The following is a 26555-nucleotide window of genomic DNA, read 5'->3' on the forward strand; positions in this document are numbered from 1 at the left end:
CAAGCACCCAAGCACAGAGTTTTCACAGGTAAATGTTTGTTGACTGAGAAACAGGGGCTAGGCTGGTTTGCTGTGTGTTGTCCTCCTGGGAGCGTCGAGGGGGCCGCCTCATCCAGCTATCACCACGGCTTTTCAGGTGGCATCTGGCTGTCCAGGGTGGACCTTGCTTCCCAGTGGACACAGCTTGCCCACTTCCTGCCTGGTCCAACATGGAGTGTCGGGCGCCTGCTCCCACTTGCTTTCTGCTCTGTTCAGCGGGTCTTGGTCTCTCCCCTGCCTTCTCCAGCTCCTGATCTAGCTCTACTCCACCCAGCCAGCATCTCCATACCCTGTCTGTTCACTTCCTCTTACCAGCAGCACTCACCGTGCTAAGTAGAGAGGTACTTGTACCCTCAGCCTTGTCCCTGCAGAGCCCAGCGGGTTGACTAATGTCTCTGCGCATTCGTGCCCACCCAGAGCCTCCAAGTGGGACCTTACTTGGACATAGGGTCTCTGTGGATGGACTTGGGTAAGATGAGACTACACTGGAGTAGGGTGGTCCCGCCCAGCACAGCTGGGGTCCCGGAAGGAGGCTCTGGAGAGACACAGGAAGAAGGAGTGCTATGTGAGACCAGCATGATGTGGCCACAAGCCAAAGCCAAGAGTGCAAGGACTGCCAGTGGCCACCGGAAGTTAAAGCCAGACATGGACTGGACCCGCCAGACTCTCCAAAAGGAACCAACCTTCAGACACCAGGATTCTGACTCCTAGCCTCCAGACCTAGGGGGCAGTGCTGTCTGTTGCTTCAGCCGCCCGAGCTGTGGAACTTTGTTAGACAGCCCTGAGAATGCAAAGCCAAGACCACAATGGCCGACTGTGCCCAGGCCCTTGCTGGGCAGAAGGAGGAGCCCCGTGAGAGGCCCAGGCCACCTCACTGATCTCCTCCGCCAGCATCACCAAGCATCACCTGCCCCAGCATCACCTGTCCCCAAGCATCACCTGCCCCAGCCGGCCACACACCTGAGCCTGCCACCTGTGTCTTCCATGCTATTTTCCACCTGCCATTTTGCTTGTCTGTGTTTCCTCTTCACCCACAGACTCCTTCCACTAGAGCACCATTTATTCCTGGCTTTGGTTTTCTGAGCTGGTCCTGAGACACAACCTTGGAGGACCAATTGTCACATGAAAAATACGTCCCACACTCTGGGAGGCTGAAGCAGGAGGAGCTAAGCCTGGGTCCCTTTGCTACTTAGCAAGGCCCTATCTCAAAATAAAAAAATTAAAAAGAGGGCTGGGGATGTAGCTCAGTGGGAAAAAAATAAGGTTCAATCCCCAGTACTGGAATCAAAAACAAAGACAAGATGCAGACAAAGTATTCACAGGCCATCAGAAATCCGTGAAACAGACAGGACCCCAATTCCAGCTGTCCTGCCGGCTGAGAGGAGGGTCAGCCCGCTGCCGCCACCTGAGCCTGTTGTGGCTGCAGACAAGCCATCCCTCTGAGCTCTGCTTTAATCATTTTCTTCAAGGGCTGTTGAGGGCAGGAGGAAGAAGGGAAGGAGGTTGTCTCCTGTGAGATGTCAACAGCTTTTCAACAGTAAAAAACGGGAGATGTGATAAAGTTCCCTTCCATCAGTCACCCACCCCAAAACCTTTGCAACTGATTATGACCCCTGGGCTGGCATGAGTCTGGGGTGTTCACTAAGTTGTCCAGGCTGGGCACAAACTTGAGATCCTCCTGCCTCGGCCTCCCAAAGTGCTGGGATTAAAAGCATGTGCCACCACCCAGTTAGGACGCAGTGTCTTAAGAGGGTCCTGATGATGTTTCCTCAACATTCTGTCCTGAGCTTTCTCGCTTTGACTTCTAGAGATGGCCATGGTGGGCTTGGATTGAGACACTAAAACCTGAGCCCCAAGATGAATCTTACTTTTGGCCAAAGTAATTTCTTACTAATCTAAGAAGTAAACTAAATTAGGATCCTTATCACAAAACAAGACAGAAGCAAAATAAAAAGTCCTTCTAGAGCTGGGAAGAACCTCTGTTTCCCCCAGTGAATGAACGGGAATTACAGGCTGTTCTTGGAGCGGCGGGGACTCCGCTTGGAGGCCTCCAGCTCTCGTAGGAGGAAGCCTGGCCCATGTCCCCTTCCTGCCCCACTTGAATGCCACTTGCTTTGGGATTTCTGTTTCGGGCACTTTGTCTTACCTACCCAAGACCCCTCCCTGTCCTCAGGTCTAAGGGGGCGGCTCAGCTGTCCCATGGCCTAGGGGGCTGGTGGTGGGACACCCAGACTTTTCCTTCCCCACTTCTGTTCCTTCCCCCAAGTGCCTGCTCTTGGGCACCTCAGTGACTCCTGAGGAAGGGCAGGACCCTGAGTGTCACCTGCTACAGGCCTGGTCCCTGAACCTGGCAACACTGACCCTGCCTCTAAAGAACGACTTGTCCATGCAGATCCATAAGGTAGCGCCAGGGCAGGGGCTTCGATAGCAACTGAGGTCATCATATAGAATTATTTTTTTGTCTTTTTGAGACAGGGTCTCTCTATGCAGTTCAGACTGGCCTTGAGCTCACTTTGTAGCCCAGGCTTGTCTTGAACTCAAAACGATCCTCCTACCTCAGCCTCCCGAGTGCTGGGATTACAGGCGTGCGCAACCACACCTGGCTGAGGTCATCATATAAACAGGCACACACGGCAAGGGCCTGCCTGGTTCTGAGGCTCTCACTATATTTTCCAGGCTGGTCATGAACTTGCAGTGATCCTTCTGCCTCAGCCTCCTGAGCACTGAGATTATAGGCATGCACCACCACGTCCAGCTGGCATTCCGGTTTTTGAGCAGTGACCTTCCAGTGTCACCAGCAGTACTGGCCTCCCTGTCTTCTGTCCCCAACTAAAATGTCATTTCAGGAGGCAGAGGAGTCACCTACCTCCCCCCAGTGTACTATCATCAAGGAGTCACTTTGTGAACACTGAGTCTTTCTGCTCTTACCTCCGTACATAAGAGGGAGCCCCCAGATCTAATCCCTTTCCCCATAACGCCCTCCAAGGCCAACGTCTCCCCCAACCCCAGCCGCCAGTGCCATCCTCCAAACTCTGACGTCTATGGAATTATTCTCCCGGCCCCTGGACACTCCCACACGACAGGCCCCATGAATAAAAGGCAGCTTCCTTGATGTCCCAGAGTCCCTGGCCAGCCCAAGACCTGGCACGGGGAGCCTGCCGTGGTGCTCACCAGAGGGACCCATAGACGAAGGCTTCATTAACACCCTGTCCAACTCAGAGCCGTCGGGCTCACACCCTGAAGCACGTTCCCCTGCCTGTCTCGAAGCGGGCTGCCTTCCTGGTCTTTGGGATGGATTAGGAGGGATTTGGGAAGAACTGCCAAGATCCAACAGGCTGAAACCGCTTTGGCTTTGCCAGAAATCGCTGGAAAACACGGGCCACAGAGGAGGCAGTGGGCTGTGGGACCCCCAGGGATGGGCCGTGTGGGGAACACGGTGGGGCTCCCCATGTCCCAGGCGGGGTGTGCGGTTACACATCAAAACCGAGCTTATCAGTGATTTGGTCTCATTAAGTTGTAAGAAAACAGGCCGCGTGTTCCAAAGTCGTAAGTTTTCTCAGCGATCGTTCGTTGCCAATGTTTTGGAAAACCAAAGCGCGCAGGAGCCCGCTGGGGCCGGCTGGGCCGGAGGATGGATGTGGGTTTGCGGGAGCTTTTCCAGGCCTGTCTGGAAGGCGGCGGGTGGCTCTTTCCTGAGGGAAGCCTGGCGGGGGGCGTGTGGACCGCTCTCCAAGATGCCTAGGTCCCACCTACCATTTTTACCTTCCCAGGGAGCTTCTGGGACCGCGTGTGTGGACACACACAGCCGGCGGTTCCCTGACTTTCTTTTCTTAAAAGTTATCTTCACTGGTACCGAAGTGCAGCCCGTAAAGGTCGCATTCCCCCGGGGAGCTGCTGCACGTACAGAAAACATCTCCACCCTTCTCACCTCCTCCTCCCCTCTCTCCCTCCCCTTTCCCTCCATCTTCTGCTTCCTTTCCGCTTTGCACAAAATCTGTCTCCTCTTTCTGCTCCGTCTTTTCTTTTGCTCTTTATTTATACTTTGGGTTTCTCATATAAGGGAAGCCACGTGACCTTTAAGCTTGTGTGTCTGATTTATTTCACTTTACATCGTGGTCTCAAGGTACATCCGTTTTCCTACAGACAACTCTCATTTACTGGTGAGTGTGAGTGTGAGTGTGAGTGTGAGTGTGTGTGTGTGTGTGTGTGTGTGTGTGTGTGTGTGCGCGCGCGCACAGGCCTGTGTGTGTCCCTTCCACAGTGTGTCCCATACTGTTCGCACAGGGAACCTGAGTTGGGCTGCACTTCTGAAGGCTGAAGAGTTTCAGAAAGTTTCCTTCTGGTCTTTTCTCATTGGCATCTCCAGTTTTGTCCCCAAAGCAGTCACCCTGCGACCACCAGCCCCAAGGCCCTTCTTAGAAGCCGGGCTGGTTGCTGGTGACCAATTTGCTGAGGCCCAAGGGAAGGCTAAGCAGCACAGTGGGGATAAAGACATGAAAATATTAATTTTCACTGAGATGGGCGAGGACACCTTCACTCTTTCCAAACTGACCTGGCCTCCCTTTCTAAGTTCCCCTCCACCGGCAGAACGGAGTGGACTACGTCCAGGCTGTCTAAAGGTCATTACCCATGAGTCTCCAGCCATCTGTGCTGAGGGAACTTCTTATTTTCATCTGCTTTTTAATTGCTAACTAGTTGCAGAGACTTTTATAAAAGTCTCTAGAAATGAATTCTTATAACATAAAATTTAAAAGATATACAAAATCTAAGCTTTTCTTTTTATGATCAGCTCCAATAAGCATGACATTTATTCTAGAAGTTTCTCCACGTGTATCCTCAATCTTTTGTCTTTCTGGGGTGACAAAGAGGTGAGGATTTGCTTGGTCCTCGGAGTGGCTGTGACGGCGCTGGTTTCAATTCTCCATTCTACGTCTGCCCCAGTGCCCCCTCCAAGGTGGGGTCTGGGACCTCAGCAGAGACAACCTGGGGCTAACACAGCCCTTGCACGGGGCTGGCTGTTCCCTGCTGGGTAGACCTGGCCAGCAGATGCCCATGGCTGGTGAACCCAAGGGCTCTGCCTTCTTGACCAGTTAAGAACTGGTGGCCGTGTCCCACGGTGCCTGGGACAGAGAACCCTTAGGGATTCTGCGATGGCCTCTGTCGGCCTCAGGGCACCATCTCATGCAGGTCACTTGGCTCCCACCACAGTGGGTCACCTGGGGACCCCTCAGCTTAGCTATCTGGGGACCTTGGCCTGGAGCCGCTGGACCTCTCTGCTACATGTTACCCTTCCACCCTCTCAGTTTTCGGGGGCCCCCATGTTGATAAGAAGCCCCCAGCAGAATGACGTTGCCCTAACCAAGAGCATGCCATGAAGCCCTCTGCCTTGCTTGTTCCTCTCCACTGAGCGCCTACTCTTCCCTCTCTCTACTCTCAGGCAGGAGAGGAATGTGGAGACCCACACTTCTCGAGATGAAGTCCTCCTCCCATCTACTACCTTTGCTGCACAATCCTCCAGGGCTGGAAGGAGCGGGTGCCACTCTGTGCTCCCTGCTGAACATGAACTCTATGGTTTAGTTCTCCCTGCCTGGCTCTTGGAATGTCAGTGAGGAACTGAGGACATCCTTCCTGTTGTCAGAAAAGAGCGGAGGATATCCCTCCTCTTGAAAAGGCCTGACTTTCCAGTTTATTGATTTGCAGCTGCAAGGCCCTATTTTGCATGTCAGAAACTGAATATTATTTTTTTAATGTTCTTTGCCTTCTATCCACAGTCAGCCCTTCATACTCACAGATTCTGTAGCCACAGATTCAACCAGCCACAGATTGCAAATATTAAACAAAATACTGTGCTGGACATTTCCTAAGCAACGTGGTCCAACAGCTATTTACATAACATTTATACTGGCCTAGGTATTCTGAGTAATCTAGAGAAGAGTTAAAGTCCACAGGAGGATGCTCACAGGTTGTATGCAAAGGCTATACCATTTTACTCAAGTCTATGGTGTTCTGCATCTCAGGGAACCCTGAAAGAGATCTGTGGACACCAGGAGAGGGATATACTTTCTTTCTTTAAGTAAGAGAAGAAGAGTAGTTAATACACTGCAAATCATCTTCAAAGTAGTTACTCAGAGTATAAGACGTAGACATGAAAGATTCATGAAAAAAGAAACATAATGTAGTGCAAAACTTCCTTTTCAATGAACTAAGAGAAATGAGTAGTATAAATGAAATGAATTAGCATATATATTAAAATACTCTTGAGACTGCGGCGTAGGTGATTTAGGGAATTATTCCAACCTCTCCCTACTTCCCATTTGTCTGTCTTCTATTTTGCTCTGTATTTGAGGAATGTACTTTCAAGGCCCTTGGTGCAGGAAAATGCAGCAAAGGATGCTGTTATTTTTATTTTCCTCTGAAGGCAGACGTACCATCTAAAGCTAATGTATTCATAAGGGTTATTTCTCTGGTACGCTATCCATGTCCATTTTCCTCTAGGGGAACCCCAAGCTACTAAGACTGAGACTGGGAATGCTGGAAAATAGCAGAACATTGGGGAAATGGGGCTTCAAAGGGAGTCAGTGGGATTGTTCCCCGGGTCCTCTTTAGCCACCTGAGTCAGCAGGAGGCACCCACAGGCTGGAAGTTGCCCGCAGCAAAGAGCAGCCCCTGCAGAAAAAGAAGAGGACAAACCACACACTTCATATTTTTGCTTCCACTGCATCCTTCAGTTAAATTCTTAGTCCTGCTTCCTGGCTCTAACCCGTAACAGGGTCTCTTCTGGAGCATTCCTGAGGGAAAGGATCCATCTCCCACCAGGACAACGTTCTTCCAGTCTCCAGGGGGCCTAGTTCCCAACCCATGTGTCACCTTGGATTTATGATTTCCTCATCAGATTTTGCTTTAAAAACAATGTTCAATAACCTCTAAAGGAATGCTTTCTCCATGATCTCTAAAATAGCCCAATCACCCCCTCCCGTTCTGCACTCTTTAGCATGAACAAATTACATCTGGCCTCGATCCACCTGGGGGTGACTGCTAGCGGCTCGGACAGGGTGGAGGTGGGGTCCGTCTTTGGCACAGTCTCTGTCTGTCGAGCCGCGCAGTTTTGTGGTGAGCCCCCGGCCTGGGGATTCCAACAACCCTGGCTTCATGGGTAATTCGGGGTGAGTTACTCATGCTGTTCTTCATTTAGCTCCTCTGCAAAACGGGGCAAATAAAATACACAGCCTGATTTTGAAGCCATAACAAAGACGATGGAAAGGCAGGTGGCCACCTCCTGCTAACCATGAGCTTGGGTGCCACAACTGATGCAGAATGAGATATTATCATCCCTCAGGGGAGTCACATTTCATGAAGAGCCCTGGGTTTGAGTCACTATTTTTTTTTTTAAATAAAAAATGAGAAGAAAAGAATAAACTGTAACAGCCCTGGGTACGTGGGTTGCATTCTCTGTGGCTTGTAGGATGAGGAAAGCGTCCCACTGTTTTGAAAAGATAATCACAGAGGACTTTGAAGGGTTTCATGCATGCCCAGTTACAGGTACTATAGGGAAAATATTTTATCTCCACGTATTATTGGAGTTTTAAACCCTAAATCACTACATAAAATGTACGGTCCGGTTTAGGCTTCCCGCACTAGACATGTTGGCTGGTTTCCTTGCTCTAGAGCTGTCTCCTTCTAACCAAATATAAAGAGCGGGGCTTTTTTTTTCAAGGCTGTAAGTCACTGTGCTGTAAACATGGATCTGAGGTTAGAATATTGAATTCCACGAATATCAACAATCTGTCTTACCCCATTAATCAGCGGTTTACAACCTCTGCCGTCTTAGGAGCCACGGGGCCGTCACTGATAATTCTCCGTCCGGGAGAAATGTAATCATCTAGACATGTGCTTAAAGAGGAATTTTCCCCCTTGTTGATTTTCTGTAGGAAACGGCTATTAGGAAGCTTTGGCTTGCCTGGAGGTTCTGAGGCTTGCGGAGGAGGCTTTACAGTGCGGCCTCGGAGAGGCAGTGAGGTGCGCAGCCCCTTGACAGACAGGGCTCTGCAGAGAGACGGTGGACAATTTGTTGCGCTGCACCTCCACGCGGCCTCCTCCGGGACTCGTTCCAGAGAGCAGAGAAACTAATAATCCTCAGGCTCCCTCGACTCCTCTGACATCGTTACGCCATGTTTGAATGACGTTATCGAGAAACGACGTTGATTCCGCGCTCCTCCCTCGAACTCCTTCGGAAATGAGCTTCCTCCCTGATAAGAAAGCCCCTCGGTGACCTAAAAAGCCTGGTTCCTTGACCTCAGACGGCTCCACCCCAGTTCTGTGGAGTTCTTGGAAATGCCTGAGATGAGGCAGATCGGGCCTGGGCCTTTGTGACAAGTATGTCTGACATCCCCGGGGGAGGTGATCAAGTTCCCCAGCACCAAAAAAATTAACTACTTTTCTTTGAGATTGTCTCACTATAATCCAGGGTAGCCTTGAACTTTGGATCGTCCTGTCTCAGCCTCCCAAGTGCTGGGATGACAGGCATGCACCACCACGCCATGAAAAATTAACCTCTTTTACAGTCATATAATCATGTCCTTCATTATGGGGTCATTGGTTCCAGGAGTCCCCAGAGAGACCAAAATTCTCAAGTTCCTTATGCTGTATAAAATGATGACATTTGCCTGTTTCCTCTGTATATCTTCCCTACTTCATATCTTTGCTAGGTTACTTATAACACCTAATGCAATATAAGTGCTACGTGAAGAGTTGTAATGTATCATCTAGGGAACAGTGACAAGGAAGAAGTCTGCATATGTCCCGTGCAGATGCAATTATCTCTTGAGGAGCTTTCATCCGAGGTTGGTTGAATCCATGGGTATGGAAAGCTGACTGGATTAATTTTCCATTACAGAAATCTGGTGTGTGTCCAGGACGCGTGTCAAGCAGGCTGCCTGTGTTCTTTCTCTGGATCCATGTGATTTCCGTGTGCTGTGTGTGAGGCCGTGTGCAGGGAACAGGCGCCCGGGAGGCTCCAGCTATACTCATGCCCTCAGAAAGAAAAAGCCCTCAGAGAAGCGCATACATCCGGGAGCTGGATGGAGCCGCCCTTTGGAGACGAACAGCAACCGGCACCTCCGATCTGGGTCCTCAGGACGACAGGCACAGGGACACCATTTTTAGTATTAGAGCAGAAGCAGTTTCAGCCTTTGGATAACAGCTGTGGTGGACTCCTAGCAGAGGCAGGGGGAGAGTCACTTCCAGGGTGTCCTGACGTGACATGTGTCGATGTCGTAGGCAAAATAACTCCCCACTAAAGATGCCCATGGAATTAAGGGTGCCAACCACTGACTTTACAACCAGCAGGCCATACGGGTGGCCCAAGGAGTTACTAGGCTCGTTACAGCTCAGGAGAGAGCAGCGTGGAGGCAGGACGCAAGGGACCCAGAGTGAGAAGGATGTGACCGACCACTGGCTTTGAAGGGCCACAGGCCAAGGACGCTGGAGACCTCTAGAAGCTAAAAAAGCCCAGCAAATACATGGGCCCCTAGCGGCTCCAGAAAGGTGCACAGCCCTGGCAGTGCCTGGACTTTACCCAGTGAGAGCTGTTTCCGACCTCCACGGCTACACAATGGTTCATTTGCAGTTTTAAGCCACTCAGCTTATCCTGGTTTGCTACTGCAGCGATACAGTTGTCGCAATATTTTCCTCCCACTGACACAAATTACAGAAGAATGAGGGCCTTGTCCGGGTCCCGTTGCTATCACTGAACGGCACCGACTCGGTCGTTATAAAGAACAGCGGTTCAAGGGGCCGAGGCTGGCGCTCTGGAGGAGCTTGTGCAGAGGCCTGGCTTTAAGACCCAGCACCACTAAAAATAAGAAGGTTTTTAGGTCTTTTTGACTCGTGCTTCTGGAGGCCGAGAAGTCCAAGGGCACAGTGCTGCCACTGCCCGGTACCTAGGGGACCTGCGAGCCGTGTCATGACTTGGTGGAGGGCACCCCAGGGTGACAGAGAACGAATGCCCCAGCTCCAGCTCCCTTCCTCCCCGTGTGAAGCCTGCATCCCGTGCTGAGGAGCTCCTGCTCCAAACACCCTTAACATGAGTTTGGGGGTGAAGTTTCCAAAGCGTGAACTTGGAGAAGGGTTGGGGGGTCACACTTAAGCCACAACTACGAGCTCTGCTCTCTCCCCAGAATCTCTCACCCACAGCAGATCTTGTTTGGGATGGGGGGGACTGTCCCCAGCCTGTGCTAAAGGAGACACGGGGTGGATTTGAGGTGCGACAGGAAAGCAGCTACCTGTCTCTTCCTGCTGCTGGGAGAATAGGCCCGAGGTTGTCACCAGACAGGGCCTCAGCCTCCCGAGTTCAGGGGTCACCGGCGTGCACCACCACACCTGGCAGCCCCGCAGTCTTGCAGAAGGCCACGATCTCCACTTTTCTCAACTGTCTCTTTTGTTCTTTGTTTAATAGGTGCTCCTGCCTTGCAGGAAAGATCTCTGAGGCTTAAGACTTCCCTTCCCAGTGCACATAAGGGTGAGCTGGTGGTGGCAGCGTAGCCCTACTCCAAGGTACTCGCCAGCATCCATGAAGACCCACCAGGAACAACGGCATCTACCAGCTTAGCATCACTGAAGGCAGACTTAGAACGAGATGATCATCATGAGAATAAAAAAAAAACAAAAAAACCACGCTGGGTGTGGTGGCGCACGCCTGTAATCTTAGCACTCTGGGAGGCTGAGGCAGAAGGATCACTGTGAGTTCCAGGCCAGCCTGGGCTACAGAGTGAGTTCAAGGCCAGCCTGAACTGCATAGTGAACCTTTGTCCCAAAAAGACAAAAAAAAAAAAGAGAGAGAGAGAGAGAGAGAGAGAGAATCAAGCAGGCGCAGGCACCAGCCCATGCTGAAGACTGTCCGCACCCTCAGGCCGCACGGCCCCTTGGTACATGGCGCTGGGCTCTGCCCCACAGCCGGCCCCGTGACTAGATTTCCTCTCCACACAGGCCCAGCTGCTCACGGTGAACAGAAATCAGGAGCCAAGGGGGCAGCGCAGCACGTGGTCAGGACTTGATTAAAGACGTCGGTCACCAGGGGTCAAGGCCAGCTTGGACTGTACTGTCTGTAATTCTCTCTTCTTTTCCACAGTTGTTTTTCAGTCCGGTTTGATTCCTTAAGGTTATTTGAAAACCACTGAAACCTGAAGCCACTACTCTTATGGAAATTATTAAGAGGGTTTTATCATGTTAGCATGTCGCATTTTGTGTCTATCATCCCGAAGGGAATTAGTAAATCTTGCTTCAGTCACTGATGGGACTGGGACCTAGAGTGAGATGCTTAAACCAGTTTGTCAGGGGAATCTTAACACAGGAATGGGGAAAATGATGTATCCTTAACGATATAACCAATGATTTCCCATCAGATATATAAAAGAGAGACCGGTGGGAGCCGCATTATAGGATTGTTAGAAAATAAAGTGAGTTAATATTTGTAAGGCACTTAGGCACAAGAGTTGATAAAACAGATGTAAACAAAGCAATACATCTTTAGAAAAATGGAGAACTTTGATTGGGTGTGTTGGTGCGTGCCTGTAATTACAGCAGTCAGGAGGCTGAGGCAGGAAGATCATGGTGAGTTTGAAGCCAGGCTGAGCTACACAGTGATTTAAAGGCCAGCCTGACCTATATAGCAAGACCCTGTCTCAAAAAACCAAAACTAACCAACCAATCAAACAAACAAAAAACACTAAGTGAAAAATAAAATTGAGAACATCAGTCTTTGATTTGTAAGACTGGGTCAAAAATCAACCAATTCTACAAACAAATCACAGCAGCACCAAATCATGTCCTTCTGGTTTCTACAGAAATTTTAGTAACTTTTTGGTGAAAGTGGACCCTGGCAGTGACTCCGCAGGTCACAGCAGCCTCCCCACACAAGCTGCTGCTTCTCTGATTTATGAGATGCCCCATGGGCCAGGGCCCCGAATGACTCAGGCAGTCAGGTGGCCCGTGCTCTCCAGGCCCACTTTCCCTCCAGATTAACCTGGCATTGGCGGGCCCGGGTGGTTGGGCCCAGGAGCATGAATTAGGAAGGGCCTCAGGGTGACGGGTGAGCAGACCGGAAGACATCGCCTGCCGTTGGGTCGGAGGAGGCGCTTGCAGCCACGAGGCTGATTACAAACTCCAAGCTCCCAGGAGCGTGAAGGTTGCGATAAAAGCAAAGCTGAACATGAAAGGTGCCAGAGGCCGTCTCTTTGCCATTGTGAATCAATCTTCAGCCATGGTCTCATCAGCTACATAGACCTCAGAGTCTGGAGGAAGGAAGCCAGCATCCAGGACCCACCAACAAGTACAGGCCTGGCGGGAGCAGCTTGTCCCGCCTGGAGCTTGGGAAAGGTCAAGGCACGTGCGTCCCCACGGACAGGCTGTGGAGAATGGACTCTGATTCCCTTCTGCCGTGTTTGTTTGCCGTCCACCCTCGGAAGGGAAAGTGGATGTCAGAAAGCAGTCATTCTCCAAGGCAAGCCGCTTCAATTAGAGACAGCGCAATCCAGAGAGTCCCCCGGACTTGAGAGGAGCCAACCGCAGATTAATGGGTGCTGTGGAATGCTGCCGTCCGAACTGGGAACCGCTGATTTATGTCCAGGCACACATCCCGGAGCACTCGACTCCTGGGCACGCCCTCACCGAAGCACGATTCCACGGCCGCTTTCACTTGGGGAGGAGGTGAAAGGGTCTGTGTATTGGGTGGAGCTTTACTAGTTCAGCTTTTACCGCAGTGCTCTTGGTCCTGCAAATGTCCTCCCTGGCTAGGCTTCATCTACAGAGAGTTTTCTTCCTTTAAGTCTGGAACTGTCCAGGCTCCACTCACCCCAAGTCCCAGGCGGGTCTCAGTCAGGGTGATTTGAGCAAAATCAGCTCAGCCTATAGTGGCCAGAAAGGGGAAGGAAGGAAATCAGCATGTTCCTGAGGATAAGGCAGAGACACTCGTTGTTATTTTCATGTCTCCCACCCAGAAGACATTTCCTTAGTACCCGCCCGGCATCAGGCAAGAGCGATCTGGAACGAGCATTCCTGCTTCTCCTGGGCGCTCACCATGAGGCAGAGGCAGACAAGAAAATCTGCGCTGCTGGTAGAGAGAGGCCAAGAGGAAGGCGGCGGGAGAGACCCAGGAAGCGCCCAGCTCCAAGGACCCAGGAGCGGAAGAGTAACGGAAAGCGGGAGCCGCTGGGTGGATAAGGCGAGCAGCTTGATGGGGAGGGAGCTGCAGTAAGCAGGGCCCAAGGGGCTTGGGCGGTGGAGCAGGGCTGGGGAGGAAGACAAGGTCCCCCGCAGCGTGGGGCTGCATGGATGCCAGCTCGGACACCCACCCACTTCAGGGTGCCCGCCAGTGGTGGAGCAAGAAGGGGAAACGAGCCTCAGCCACTGGGACCTGGTGTGGGACCTCTTCCATGGTCGGACCTTGCTCTGGGGCTCCCTTTGGGCTTCCTGGGGCCCCTAGCATGGGGATGGGGGCCAGGAGGGCTGGGAGTGGTCCCTTGGGTGTTTTTGGTGACGACACCGTAGAAGATTAAAATCCAAGTGTAAGACAGAACCAGAGAAAGTTACTGATCTACGCTCCTTCCTCTTCTTTTGAACACACCTACCTCAAAGTCCTTCAAAAATTCAGGCCATGGGCTACAAAGTGAGCTCAGGGCCAGCCTGAGCTGCATAGTGAGACCCTGTCTCAACAAGACAAAAAAAGAAACAAGAAAATTCAGGCCAGGGCTAGGGAAAAATGATGCTGCTGGACAGGCCCTTGTTACGGCCCTGACTGTCACTGGAATCCACTGACCACTAAATCCACAGCTCAGACTTTCCCTTTCCTACGGCCGAATGGAGCAGTTCTGCAGAACTTTCTGCGCTCGGGTCTGACGCTTTACAGACCCGAAGTTATAGCTTCCGTGCAGCGCCTTCCTGTCTCCTTCCCCTGCTCTCACAAATGTCTCCTTGGCTATTCTTTTTGTTTTGTTTCTGCGTTTGAGACGGGGTCTTGCTACCTAGTTCAGACTGGACTTGAACTCATTTTGTAGCCCAGGCTCGCCTCCAGCTCACAGCAATCCTCCTGCCTCAGCCTCCAGAGTGCTGGGATGACAGGAAAGAATATGAAGAGCCCAGCATCAGCAATGAGAGTTTCCTGGAAAAAAAGTTTAACCTGAATTTAATCAGTTCTCGAGATCTAACGCCTAGTGAGCCGCAGGCGATGGTAAAGACCGAAGACGCGGTGTGTGGCTACGGAGTGGATATATTTTCGTTTCTAGCAATGCATCCTAGTGTCTCCTGTCACAGAGAGTGGTTACTACACAGCTGCACCTATGTCTGTAGTTGTTTGTTTTTTTTGTTCTTACTTGGTGCTGGGAATCAAACTCGGGACCTCACGCTTGCCAGGCAGGCACTTGTGCTGCTGAGCTACATCCTTTGTCTAGAATTATGTCTATAATTTACCTTGAATTGCAACAAGAACAGATTGGTGCAAATGCAGCCAAATAGTAATAATTGTTAAATCTGGATAGCGTGTGCACAGATGTTACCACACTACATTCTTTTCTGTGTTTAATTTTTTACAATATAGAGCCAAAAGAAGAGGGTGCTGGGAAACAAATATTTTTAAAATGAAAACCTCAGGGAATACATTTTTATTTTTTATTTTTTATTTTTTTATTTTTTTGGTTTTTCTCCGGTACCGGGAACCGAACTCACGACCTTGCGCTTGCCAGGCAGGCGCTTTTGCCGCTGAGCTAAATCCCCAGCCCCAGGGAATACATTTTTAAACCAAATAATCCAATCGCTCTGTCCAGAAAATCACATATTCTTGAGGGTTTTGTGAAAATAGCGATATTACTGGTGCAGTTTAGAAATAATTTAAGTTGGAAAAAAAGCCCTGCAGAGAATAGGACACACCCTTACTGCTGTTGTTACGTCATGTGTGGCTGAAATTATATAAGGAACCACAATAAAAGTAGCTTTGTTTTCATTTTGTTTTGAGAAAGGGGTCTCACTGTGTGGCTGAGGCTGACTTTAAAATCTTGGATTCCAGTGATCCTCCTGCCTCAGCCTCCATATTAGCTGAGACAACAGGTCTGCACCACCATGCTTGGCTTAAGATGTTTTTAATATTCCCCTTATGTGTTTTGTAATGGAGAGCTTCTACTATGTGAAGCAAAGATTTGATTAAAAAATGTTTTGCTATTGCTTTCTTTGCCCACGACATGGCCGATGTGTTCAGGCTGACTTTAAAAAAAAACCTCAAAACATGAACTTCAAAGTTTAGCACAATCTTATTCCTTCTCGCCCTCGAATCCTAGTTCATGGAGCCCAGGATCTGGAGCGTGTCTTAGAGTTGGAAGGTTTCCAGCAGGCTGAGGGGGAGTGAGCTTCAAACTCACCCACAAATGGAGAAGATGGGATTGTCGGGGGCCAAGCCCTTTGGAGCTGAAGTACATACCATTCCCTGCGGGCCCTGATTGATGGAGACAGAGCCTGCCAGACTCGGTCCCCCACACCGGAGATTCCAGGAGAGTGCTGGTACCGGTGAGTGACATTTTCTTGGAATGTCATCAGAGATCATAAAAAACCCCTGCTCCCCTTTGCATTTCTAATATATGAAGGGTAAATGTCAACATATAGAAAAATTTAAATTATTTTTTTAAAAACCCCATGGCCATGCAGTTAACTGGGAAGGATCAGCAAAGGATGGATTCTAGCAGAATCATTGCAAGCCCGTTCCTCCTCCTAGCATGAAATAAGATCTGGCAGTGGCATTGCCAACTCCAGCCTGCCGGGAACGCACCAGGTTTCTTTTTACGAGGGTGCTGTTTATGACTCCGTAATCTGTCGTGGACGGGGGAACTGTTTGCAATCCTGAAGCCGGGGCGCTCCGGGCTTGTTACCCCAGGCTTTTACTGCCTGTGCGTGGGTTTGTTTGCTTTGGTTTGGGGGTCACTGTGTAACCCCAGCCCGGGGTAACCTGAATCTGTGCAGGGGTCCTGTGTGGGTTCCAGGTGTGAGAGTCTGCATGTGTGCCCCAGCCAGCGGGGAGCAGCCACAAGCTAACGCGGCCCCTTAGGACTTGGGGTAACGTGGCCCGTGGCCCGTGGCCCATGGCACCGCGGGTGACCCGATGTTCACAGAGTCTGGGGTGGCGCTGTTTCTCCGGCCATGGAGCTCCACGCCCCTCACAGGTCTCCACGTGACCAAAGAGTAAAGAGTAGAACTTGATCCTCTTGGTACCTACTATACTTTGTCACCTGAACCAGGAGGTTTATCAGCAACCCACGACCTATCACGTGGTAAGAAATGAAAGTTGGCATCATTTCTTATCAGCCTAAGGGTTCTCAAAGCTGGCTAGGTTCCTTTTCTATGTACACAGCATGGAGGAAATTATGTTCATTTTTAAACCAGTGCATTAAAACACACTGGTCAGGCTGTGCTGCAGAGTTCTGGAACTTTTATTCAAATCTAGTCTCTGCTACTTGTGAAGCTGGTGAGGTGGTGAACGACTTACTAAGCCTCAGTTTCCTCAGCTGTGAAATGGGTCTGAGGATGATCCTAACTTCATTCCTTTGAGTGGAATGAATGAGGCGATGTGTGTAGATTGCTAAGCTCAGCTGCGGGTGTATAGCAGATGTTCCTAAACGATACCTTTCATTATTTCCAATATTGCTCCTTCCTGCTCCACAGGAAAACTGAGGATGCCATTTACCAAATGACAACTAGTAGGTATTTATTATTTCTCAGAGGGTATTTTAAGATAGTGTCTACTCTGTCCCTATGTACAGAAACACACTGTAAGAACTGGAGAAAACATACAGTACTGGGTATGGAGGCTGGAGCTCCTGTAATTGAAAAGTATGCAGACAAGGCTGTGGGCATGAAAAGTTACCAAGCCTTAGGAACCTTTCAAGTCTGAGTGTGGATGGAGAAGGTTAACCACATGGCTTTGAGATTCTGCAACTGACATGAAAGATTTGTTTTATGATCTCTTTCCTCTCTATAAATCATCCCCATCAAAACTATCATCACCACAGCCACCAGCAATAAAACCTTTGGAGGCAAGTGTATTAATACATGGTAAAAACGAGGACATTTAGGTTCTTAATTTATTTACTATGTAATCAGTCTTAAATTATATGTTTTGTGTTAAGAAAATTCTACAAAAATATCGGTAGAATTACATGATTTTTACCAGGGTCATAAATGCAAAGTCAAAATATAAGAATCAGTTGTATTTTTATATGCCCATGACAAACACTTGAACATGAAAGTTTAAAAAAAAAATCATTTACGGTGGCACCACAAACTTCAAATAAATGCCCTCGGAATAAAGTTAATGGAAGATATATAAGATCTGTGCACAGAAACTACATAGCATTTCTGAGAAAAATGAAAGAGGCGGAATATACCATGTTCATGAGTTGGAAATCTCCATATTATAAAGATCTCTATTTTCCTTAAATGTATGCATTGGCTCTGCACAACTGTATCCAACATTTCAGCAGATGAATTTTGAAGAAATAAATGATCTGATCCTAAAATTTATATGGAAATATATGGGATATTAGATATTTAGATATTTTAATATCTGAAGTGATTTTGAAAATGAAAGAAATTCAGAGGACTTACACTATATGATCTCTAGAAATATCATAATGCTACAGAAGTTGAGATGGGAAGGTATTAGCATAAAGATCAAAATATAAATCAATTGGGTAAAACAGTTGCAGAATAGGCAATATATAGAGAGCCAACTGATTTTTCACAAAAATGACGAAGTAACTCCGTGGAAATGAAACCCTATGTAATAGTATTTCAAAACTGGATATATCGTGTTTACACAACAGAATACCATTCTGCAATGGAAAAGAAAGGCCCACCGAAACACCCTGTGGCAGATAAATCTCAAGGACAACATGCTAAGCTGAAGCAATTAAGCACAAAGGGATGTACACGATCTCATTCTGTTCAGAGAAAATCCAGATAAAAACAAAAGCAATTTAGATACGGAAATCAGAACATGATGAGAGAGGACTGACCACCGGGGACCGGAGGGAAGTTTCTGGCCTAATGAGAAATGTTCTATATCTTAGGATAGACAATGTAGAACATTCTCAAACACCTTGAACTGCATGTCTGCTTGCTGTGCGCGTCATGTATGATAACCATACCTAAATAAACATTTTTAACATAAAGGAGGAAAGTATTAAGGGGGGAAGTGTTAAATGCGTAAACTTGTTTTCACTTTCTCTACAATGTTCCTTGTGAAGTACACGCCTCTTACGGTGGTGAGGGTCATACAGCCTTATTTGAAATTCTTGGAATTCTATTCCTCTGAAATTGCTCTGACTGAAAGAACAACAGAATATCCTGTCTATGGCGCGCACTTCCCTAACACAAAGAACCGTCTTTTCTCCTTTGCCAAAGGACAAGTGAGGTGATTACAGTTGATTAAATGCTTTCACATTCCAGGTAAGTTTCCGAGGACACAGGCAAGGAAGGCTGTGAAGCCGCTGACCCAGTTTCCATGCCTCCTTCCCTTCCTTTGTTGCTCCCTTCCTTCCCCGTATCCTGCACCACCCCCCATGACTGTTACTTACTGGTGGAGGCAGTTTTCTTTTCTTTTTTTTTTTTTTGGTACCTGGAATCGAACTCAGGACCTTACACTTGCCAGGCAGGGGAGGCAGTTTTAAGAAATAAAACCACTTTTATAAAAAGATCAGCCAGGTGTGGTGGCACAGGCCTGTAATCTCCACATTCAGGAGGCTGAGGCAGGAAGATTGTTGCAAGTTCGAGAAAAGCCTGGGCTGCACAGTAAGCTCAAGGGCAGCCTGAACTGCATAGTGAGACCCTGTCTCAAAAAAAAAAAAAAAAAAAAAATCAAACTGAAAAAAGGATGTGCTCATCTCTCCCTAAGAACAGAAAATGGGTGGAACCGTGTCACTGTCATCTTCCTATAGAATTCTGCTCACCATGTGTTATTTTTATTGAATTTAGGTTTCTACTTTTACACTGACGCTGGGTTATTGATGCTTGCTATGCTGTCATTGTCTCATCTGCCATTCTGTGGTGTCCAGGGTCCTCGGAGCCCCGGGCTTCTCCCTGGGCTCTCCACCTCACCCTGTGCTGAGCAATGCCATGGTATTAGCCAGTAGTAAGACAACACGGGTTGAGCCTTTACTATGTGCCAGGTACTAGTTCATGCAATTTATTTATATTAACCAATTTTTACCTCTCTGTTTCCTAGGAGGTCATGACAATCGCTCACCCCATTTTTCAAAAAACAATGGTGGCAAAGGGAGATCAAGTGATTTAGATGTAGCCAGCTGCGCAGCTGGGGTTTGAATCTGGATGCTTTGTCCCCAAGATCCAAGCTCCGGTGGCACCTCACTTCACGTTAGCAAAAGGGAACAGATGGGACCGTAAGCAGGTGAGCCGTCGAGTGTGGTGCTGACAGTGGGGACAGCCCTTGTCACTGAAAACACAAGCCTTGTTTATCAGCTGATTCTCGCGTATGATTCTTGGCGCTCAGTGGCTTTTTAAGGAGTTGAGGTCTAACACTGCCATTGTTGGTGATATTCTGGATTCCTACCTGGTTTCACAGCGAGGGGGCAGCCCCCTTGCTTGGGGAGCATAAATAAGAATATCACCTATCTTTCTGGCAAGATGAGCTCAGAGATAGACCTGGGGAGCCTGGCTTTCTGGAACCCTTAATGGAGGACACAGAGATATTTCCACAAGGACCCCTGAGTCCCTCGCACGGTCCAGAAGCCCATTGGAGTTTTTCATTCCTTTTGAATCCAACCTTCCCATTAGTCTATAGGAAAGCAACGTCTGTATAACCCAAAATGAGGATTCCATTTCCCTGTACGCAATGATTGGAACACGAACCGACCCTTCCTTGTCAGCAGAGCGCAGTAAGAGAGTAGGTAGGCTTTGCAGACACCACCTCGAGTCCAGGTACATACACCTCTCCAGAGCTGGGCAAAACAAACTGGAGAGCGAGTTGTTGACCCGATCTACTTGCTAAGACACACGGAATTTCTCTGCCCTTCCTGCCTTCCATCTTTCCCTTCTTTACCGCTTTGCCTACCCCACTTCCAGTTCATCTGCTCGCTGTAATTATTTTGACCTTCTGCAGTTGACAAAACTCAAAACTCAGAATGAAACCAAACAGATGCCACTCACCGTGTGGATGTGCCCCCAGTCAAGTCTGGTACTACGTCCGAGTACCCGCGGGGGCCTCCTCCCGGACATCGTACTCGACCTCTGGCACAGGTGTCCTCTGCTCTTGACACTGCCTGGCGGGGTTGCATGTGCTCTGGGTCGCTCTCAGCACCAATGAGCTCCACCTGGCTTCCAGCCGGGCCTCCGTGGCTCGTCCTTCCTGGGGCTGCTGGGCTCCTGGCTGCTGGCCAGTGTGCCCCCGCACGGCCCCGACCCTGCGCTGTGGCACACCTAGTTTCAGCTATCAACGCTGCCCTTTCAGTGCATGCCATCCCAGCTCTGTCCACTCTGAAAAGGGGCCAGTGTCTCTCGGGCCCAGCGCACAGAGTCACCATTCTCTTAACAAAAGGCCAATCAAATGTTAAGAGGCTTTCGCTGACGTCTCCCCAGCTCAAGTGACCTGTTCTCTGAGGCCTCATTGTTGTCAGTCACCACGAGTGCCTCTGGGTGTTCAAAGTCAGACGAAAGCCCTGGCTGAGACTGGCGCTGGGGATCAGGAGGAAATCCAAAGGAGAAGCAAGGGTGTGAAGGGCCAGGGGAAAAATGCATATGGCGGAAGGACCAGCACCGCGGGTCACATGGGAGAGGAGAGAAAGAGGGGGGCGATGCGTGGGATCCGCCTGGGAGGTGAGGAGAAGCACACACAGGAAGCGACTCCTTAGGCACCGGAAAGGCCTGTGAGGCTCTAAAGAGAGAAAGAGTGTGGGGGATGTAAAGATCACTGCCGAAGCTGTTATCTGGGAAAGGTGAGGGGTCAAGAAACTTCTTTCTCTGTGCCTTTTCTGCCCAGTCACTTTCCAAAGCTTGTCCTCCATTTTCCCATATTGACTTTAGCCTAATGAACCAAACCAGGTGGCCGTTATGGTCTCCATTGCTCGGCCGAAGCTCGGGTGTCTAGAGAGTGTAGCTGTCCTGCCCATTGGTCAGCCCACTGGGCCACCTAGTGGGCCCCAGTTTACTCTAGAGCTTGGCTTTAGGCTTGGCGTGCCCATCTGTGTTCACTGCTGACTTCCCTTGTTCATTCTTCTTTCTTCCCTTGGTCATTGTCCTTTTTCTCTTGTTCCAGTTTTGTTTTTGTTGGTTCGTTTGTTTTTCTTCCGGTACCAGGAATCGAACTCACGACCTTGCCCTTGCCAGGCAGGCGCTTTGCTGCTGAGCTAAATCCCCAGCCCTCCTTTGTCCTCTTGTTCATTGTTCTTTTCTGTTCACCATTCCAGTTGAACCCACAGTGTAATGTACACTAGCAGTTTGGCCTGTGAGACTCTGTCCTGGTGCCGGGTCAATTCAGCACGTGGGCTCCAGAGCAAACCAATCTTGGAGCCAGGTAAGCTCAGGTTGGATCCCAGCTCTGCTGCTCACTGCCTGCACAGCCTTGGATGAGTATATTGATTCTCTCAGCTTCTGATTTGATCTTGCAAGAATTAAGAAGAGAATAGCTACAAAGTGCCTAGAAGGACGCCTTGCCAGTCATGATTATAAATGGTTCCCCATTCTCCCCTCCTTCTATCCATGCCCTTGCAATGTGACATCACAGATACTCCCCTCAGAAAGTGGAGTTTATTTCTCCATTTTTTGATTTGAGCTTGGCTGTGTGACTTGGTTTGGCCAATGGGAGGTTAGAAAATATGACACCAGCAGAGATCTGAAGGGTGTGGGTGCTGGGCTTGCCTTCTGTTCCTGGGAATCCTTTAGCTAGCCTGGAACAAGTGTTAGCTGGCTTCCTGGGAGATGAGAGAGTATGTGGAGAGGGAGGCTCCAACCATCCTAGCCTTCCACCTGCGGTCCCAGACATGGAGAGAGGGCATCCTCGACCACCAGCCCCAGCTGAGCTGGCTTACACTGGAATTGGTCACTCAGCCCACAGAACTATGAGATATAATCAATGCCCTGGTATTTTGAGCCATTAATTTTGGGATCATTTGGTATGTACAGCAAAAGCTAACTGGTACAAGAATTACTAGCCAATAAGGTATGATGACATCTTGAGACCCAAGGCCTGGGTCTCCTGCCCTGTACCTCCACGGTTCTAGTGGTTGCAAAGGGCAGAATAGGAGCACAAGCCAATTCTCACAAACCCTCAGTGACCCATAGTCCTGCTGCCTATAGCAGTGCTTGAACTAAGTCTTGCATTTCTCCTTCTTCCACAGGCCAGGCCTGGTAAGACAGCAGGGCAGGCAGGGCTGGGGGAAGGGTGGAAGCCAACCCCAGATGCAGAGGGCACCACCAGAAGGGCCTGAGGAGCCACTGGGGGCCTCCTTGTCGCTCTGCACTGCAGCCTGGGTGCCATGACCCATGGCTCTGGTAGGGATGGAGTGGGCAGACCAGGGAGGGCCGCAAGCATCCGGAGATGCAGGCATCTGTGTGGAGGTCAAACACAGGACACCCACCCCTGCCACTGTTTGCACAGGTCTAGTGACAGCCTGGTACCTGGTTTTGCCATTCCTGCACTGCCTCTCCACGGCGCCCACATGGGTAGCTGCCTGCTGGGCTGAACTGAAGGCTCCAGGGAACACCCTTCCTGCTCCAGATGTTTGCTGGCCACTCTTGGTGTCCCCTGGCCCACAGCAGGTGACTGCAGCCCTCCCTGGGTCTGCATGAGGGAGTTCATTTGTTCATGAATACAAGCCACATCCCCCAACCTAGACTCTGTGGGCTGTGGAGGTGCTCTGTGGGGCTCTGTTGGCTGTCTTCCTTTATTTCATGTCCCGTGTAGGTCAGGACTCATGCAGGGGAAAGTGTGCTATTTATTAGATGCCCCGAAGACCTCAGCAAGATGCAGGGCTGACTTTTAGCGCCAGTGAATGTCTCAACACTTCCGTTTATGTGAGAGTCCTTTCCTTAACATGCCCAGATCTATACCTGAAGCTGAAAAGGAGCTCGCCCGACCCATGGCAAGCTTGAACTTCCTATAAAAGGCCAAGGAGGGAATTGCTTTCGCCTCTGGGACGTTACCCCATGATAGTGGCATGCATTCCTAATAAGGAACAAAAGCAAGTTGCGGAAAGGTGTTGTGGCGAAAATCTTCTATACACTGAGATCTCAAAGGAGAGGAAGTAGCTGGCCACCCCCCAGGTTACGGTTCATTCATTGCAGTGGAGCCCGTTTCCGTACAATAGGTTTCCATGATCATCTATTTGCAGAAATGTACAAACAGAGCGAGCATACTCTGTGCCTGTGGAAAGACCCAGATCAATACGAGTAACAGGAGAATGAAGAGGAGAGAAAAGAAAAGATTTTATCAAGCCTGTTTGCTTTAAAGATACCTTCAAGACCTGCACAAACACACCTGCTTCTTTGGTGCTGGGGGAGAGCAGAGCAAACACTCTCTCCTTTGAAGGAAATGTGTGGAGAGGGATCTCCGGCCACGGAGCCGGTTCCCCCCAGGAGGCGCTAGCATCTCGGTTCAAAACCACAGAAGCCGGAACTCCAGATCAAACATTTAAAGACCGAGCCCATGCGTCTCCTCCACAATCAGGAATGAGACAGAGTCTCAGCTCTCACCACGCTTACTCAGTAGACTGCGGGAAAATTGAGCCAGAGCAATTAAGCAAGAGAAAGAAAAAAAGGGGGATCCAGACATGAAAGGAGGAAGTCAAGATGTTCCACTTTGCAGGTGGTATGATTTGATACCTAGAAAACCCTAAAGAACCTGCTAAAAGCCTCTTAGAACTGAAAAACAAATTTTAGAAAGTCACAGCATACAAAATCAACATATAAAATGGATAGCTTTCCTATGTACCAAGAATGACCTTGATGAGAAGGAAATCAGGCAAACAATCCCGTTTATAAAAGCTTTAAAGAAACAAACATAACCAAGGAGGTGAGAGACCTCTACAGTGAAAATTATGCAACACAGAAGAAGACACTAGAAAGATGGAAAGACCTCCCATGATCATGGGTTGGGAGAATTAAAAGAGACATCTACTAAAAGCCACCTACAGCTTCAACACAATCCCCAGCAAAATGTTAATGAGCTTCTTCACAGAACTAGAGGAAACAATCCTAACATTCGCATGCAAGCACAAAGGGCCCACCATAGCTAAAGCCATCCTGAGCAAAAAGAACCAGGTGGGGGTCATCACAATACCTGATTTCAAAACATACTACAAAGCCACTATAACAAAAACAACATGGTGTTGGCATAAAAATAGACATGTAGACCAGAGGAACAGAATAGAGAACACAGAAATAAACCCCCACACGGCTACCAAAATGATCTTGCCATCTGATTCTTGACCCAGGAGTCAAAAACATTTTGGAGAAAAGACAGCCTATTTAACAAATGAAGCTGGGGAGACTGCTTACCTACCTGTAGAAGATTGAAACTAGATCCCTATCTCTTACACCTTACAAAAAAAAAACAACTAAAAGGGACCAAAGACCTGAATGTTTAAAAGCTGAAAATCTGAAACTACTAGAGGAAATTATAGGAGAAACACTTCAAGGTATAGATATAGGCAATGACTTCCTAAATGGAAATTCCAATAGCTCAGAAAATAATAGCAAAAACTGCCAGATGGAATTGCATTAAATGAAAGGGCTTTTGCACAAAGAAACAAAGAGTGAAGACGGGGCCTGCATATTAGGAGGAATCTTTGCCAGCTATTCTTCTGACAGAGGATTAATATCTACAATACATAAAGAACACAGCAATTTAACACCAAGAGAACAAGTAATCCAGTTGATAAGTGGGCACAGGAAATGAATAGACATTTCTCAAAAGAAGTACAAATGGCCAATAATTACAGGAAAAAATGTTCACCATCTTTAGCCACCAGGGAAATGCAAATCAAAACCGCACTGAGATCTCACCTCACTCTAATCAACATGGCCATTATCAAGAATAATGCTGAGACAGGAGGATCACCATGAGCTTAAGGCCAGCCTGCAATACCTACTGAGACCCTGTCTCAAGAATCCCCCCTCTAAAAAGATACAAAAAATAGTAAATGCTGGTGAGAGTGCAAGGGAAAAAGAACATTTATTTATATGCAGCTGGTGAGAATATAAATTAGTATAGCTACTAGGAAATCAGTAGGAAGGTTCCTCAAAAAACTAAAAATAGAACTACCACATCACCCAGCTGTATGACTCCTGTGTGTAGACCTCAAAGAATCAGTCAGTATACAATAGAGATACCCATGTTTACTGTGGCACAACTCGTGATAATCGAATTACAGAATCAGCCTAGGTGCCCATGAGCAGATGAATACAGAAAATATGGTATATATCACAGTATATATATACTGTGCATCCATAAAGAAGAATAAAGTCAAGTCATTTGCGGGAAAATGGGTAGATCTGGAGAGCATCATGTTAGTGAAATGAGCCAGACCCAGAAACCGAGTGTTTCAGGTATTTCAAGTGTTTCATGGTTTCTCTCCTACGTGTAATCTAGGGTGGGGGAGGCAACACCAGAGAAGAAAGGAGACAGAAAGCAGGAATGGGTGGGGTGGGGGAGGGGAACTTGAGGGAGGGTACTGGGGGGAAGGATATCAAAGGGTGTTATACGCATGTGTGAAAATGTCACAATGACCCACTGTTCTGTACAATTAATGTGTTCTGATAAAAAAGTGAGCCTGTGATCTGTCTTCTGAATTCATCCCGTATCACACGTGGGGGAAGTGGGGTGCTGGGACTCTTCCTGTGAGAAGCCACACGGGGGGGGGGGCAGATTTTCTCTTGGCTGCTGTCCCATGCCTGCTCTCCCGACGGCCTCAGGGATCACACCCCTGCCCTGCCCCCCTTAGACTCAGTTCAAGGCTGATGCGGGTCCCATAAGCCCCTGGCACCTCAGCCACCTCTGACAGGGTCATAGTGTCACCTCACACATTAGAGGGGCTGTTCGAGGACCTTGTGCCTAAGTGAAGCTCTGTGAATAGCAGCGGCCACTCCAGTGCCAGGAAGGGCCACCACGTCTCCTTCCCTGCTGCTATGGCTGCAATACGGATAATGTCCCCCAAAGATTGGGTCCCCAAAATGGTCCTTCTGTGGACCTGTAAGGGGTGGGCCCAGATGGGGACATCCTTAGTCAGTAGGTGCAACTCTGAAGGCGTCCATGGGACACTGACCCGTCCTGCCTCTTTCTGCTTCCTGGCCCATGACTGGGGTGGTTTTCTCCTCCACATACTCGCACCACTGCCATCTGCCACCCACACTGGGGGCCCGAAGCAATGCAGCCACCCAGTCTTAGACTGGATCCTCAGAACTGAGACCTAAAGGAAACCTCTCTCTTGATAAGTTAATTGCCTCGGGGACTTTGTGGTAGCAACAGAAAGCCC

At 49.0% G+C, this 26555-nt stretch overlaps 1 protein-coding gene across 2 annotated transcripts in view; it reads right to left on the reverse strand.

Annotated features, from left to right (window-relative positions):
- The window catches only part of Cldn14 (claudin 14), an 86546-nt gene extending 65993 nt beyond the window's left edge, over positions 1-20553 (reverse strand). For both annotated transcript variants that reach the window (XM_005375736.1, XM_005375735.1), the window contains exon 1: positions 20236-20553. The gene's annotated coding sequence lies outside the window, so the exon portion shown is untranslated. The remainder of the gene's footprint in view (positions 1-20235) is intronic.
- Between the last annotated feature and the right edge of the window lie 6002 nt (positions 20554-26555).

This window comes from Chinchilla lanigera, unplaced genomic scaffold (assembly GCF_000276665.1).
Source record: "Chinchilla lanigera isolate Chin_1 unplaced genomic scaffold, ChiLan1.0 scaffold00006, whole genome shotgun sequence".
NCBI lineage: Eukaryota > Metazoa > Chordata > Mammalia > Rodentia > Chinchillidae > Chinchilla > Chinchilla lanigera.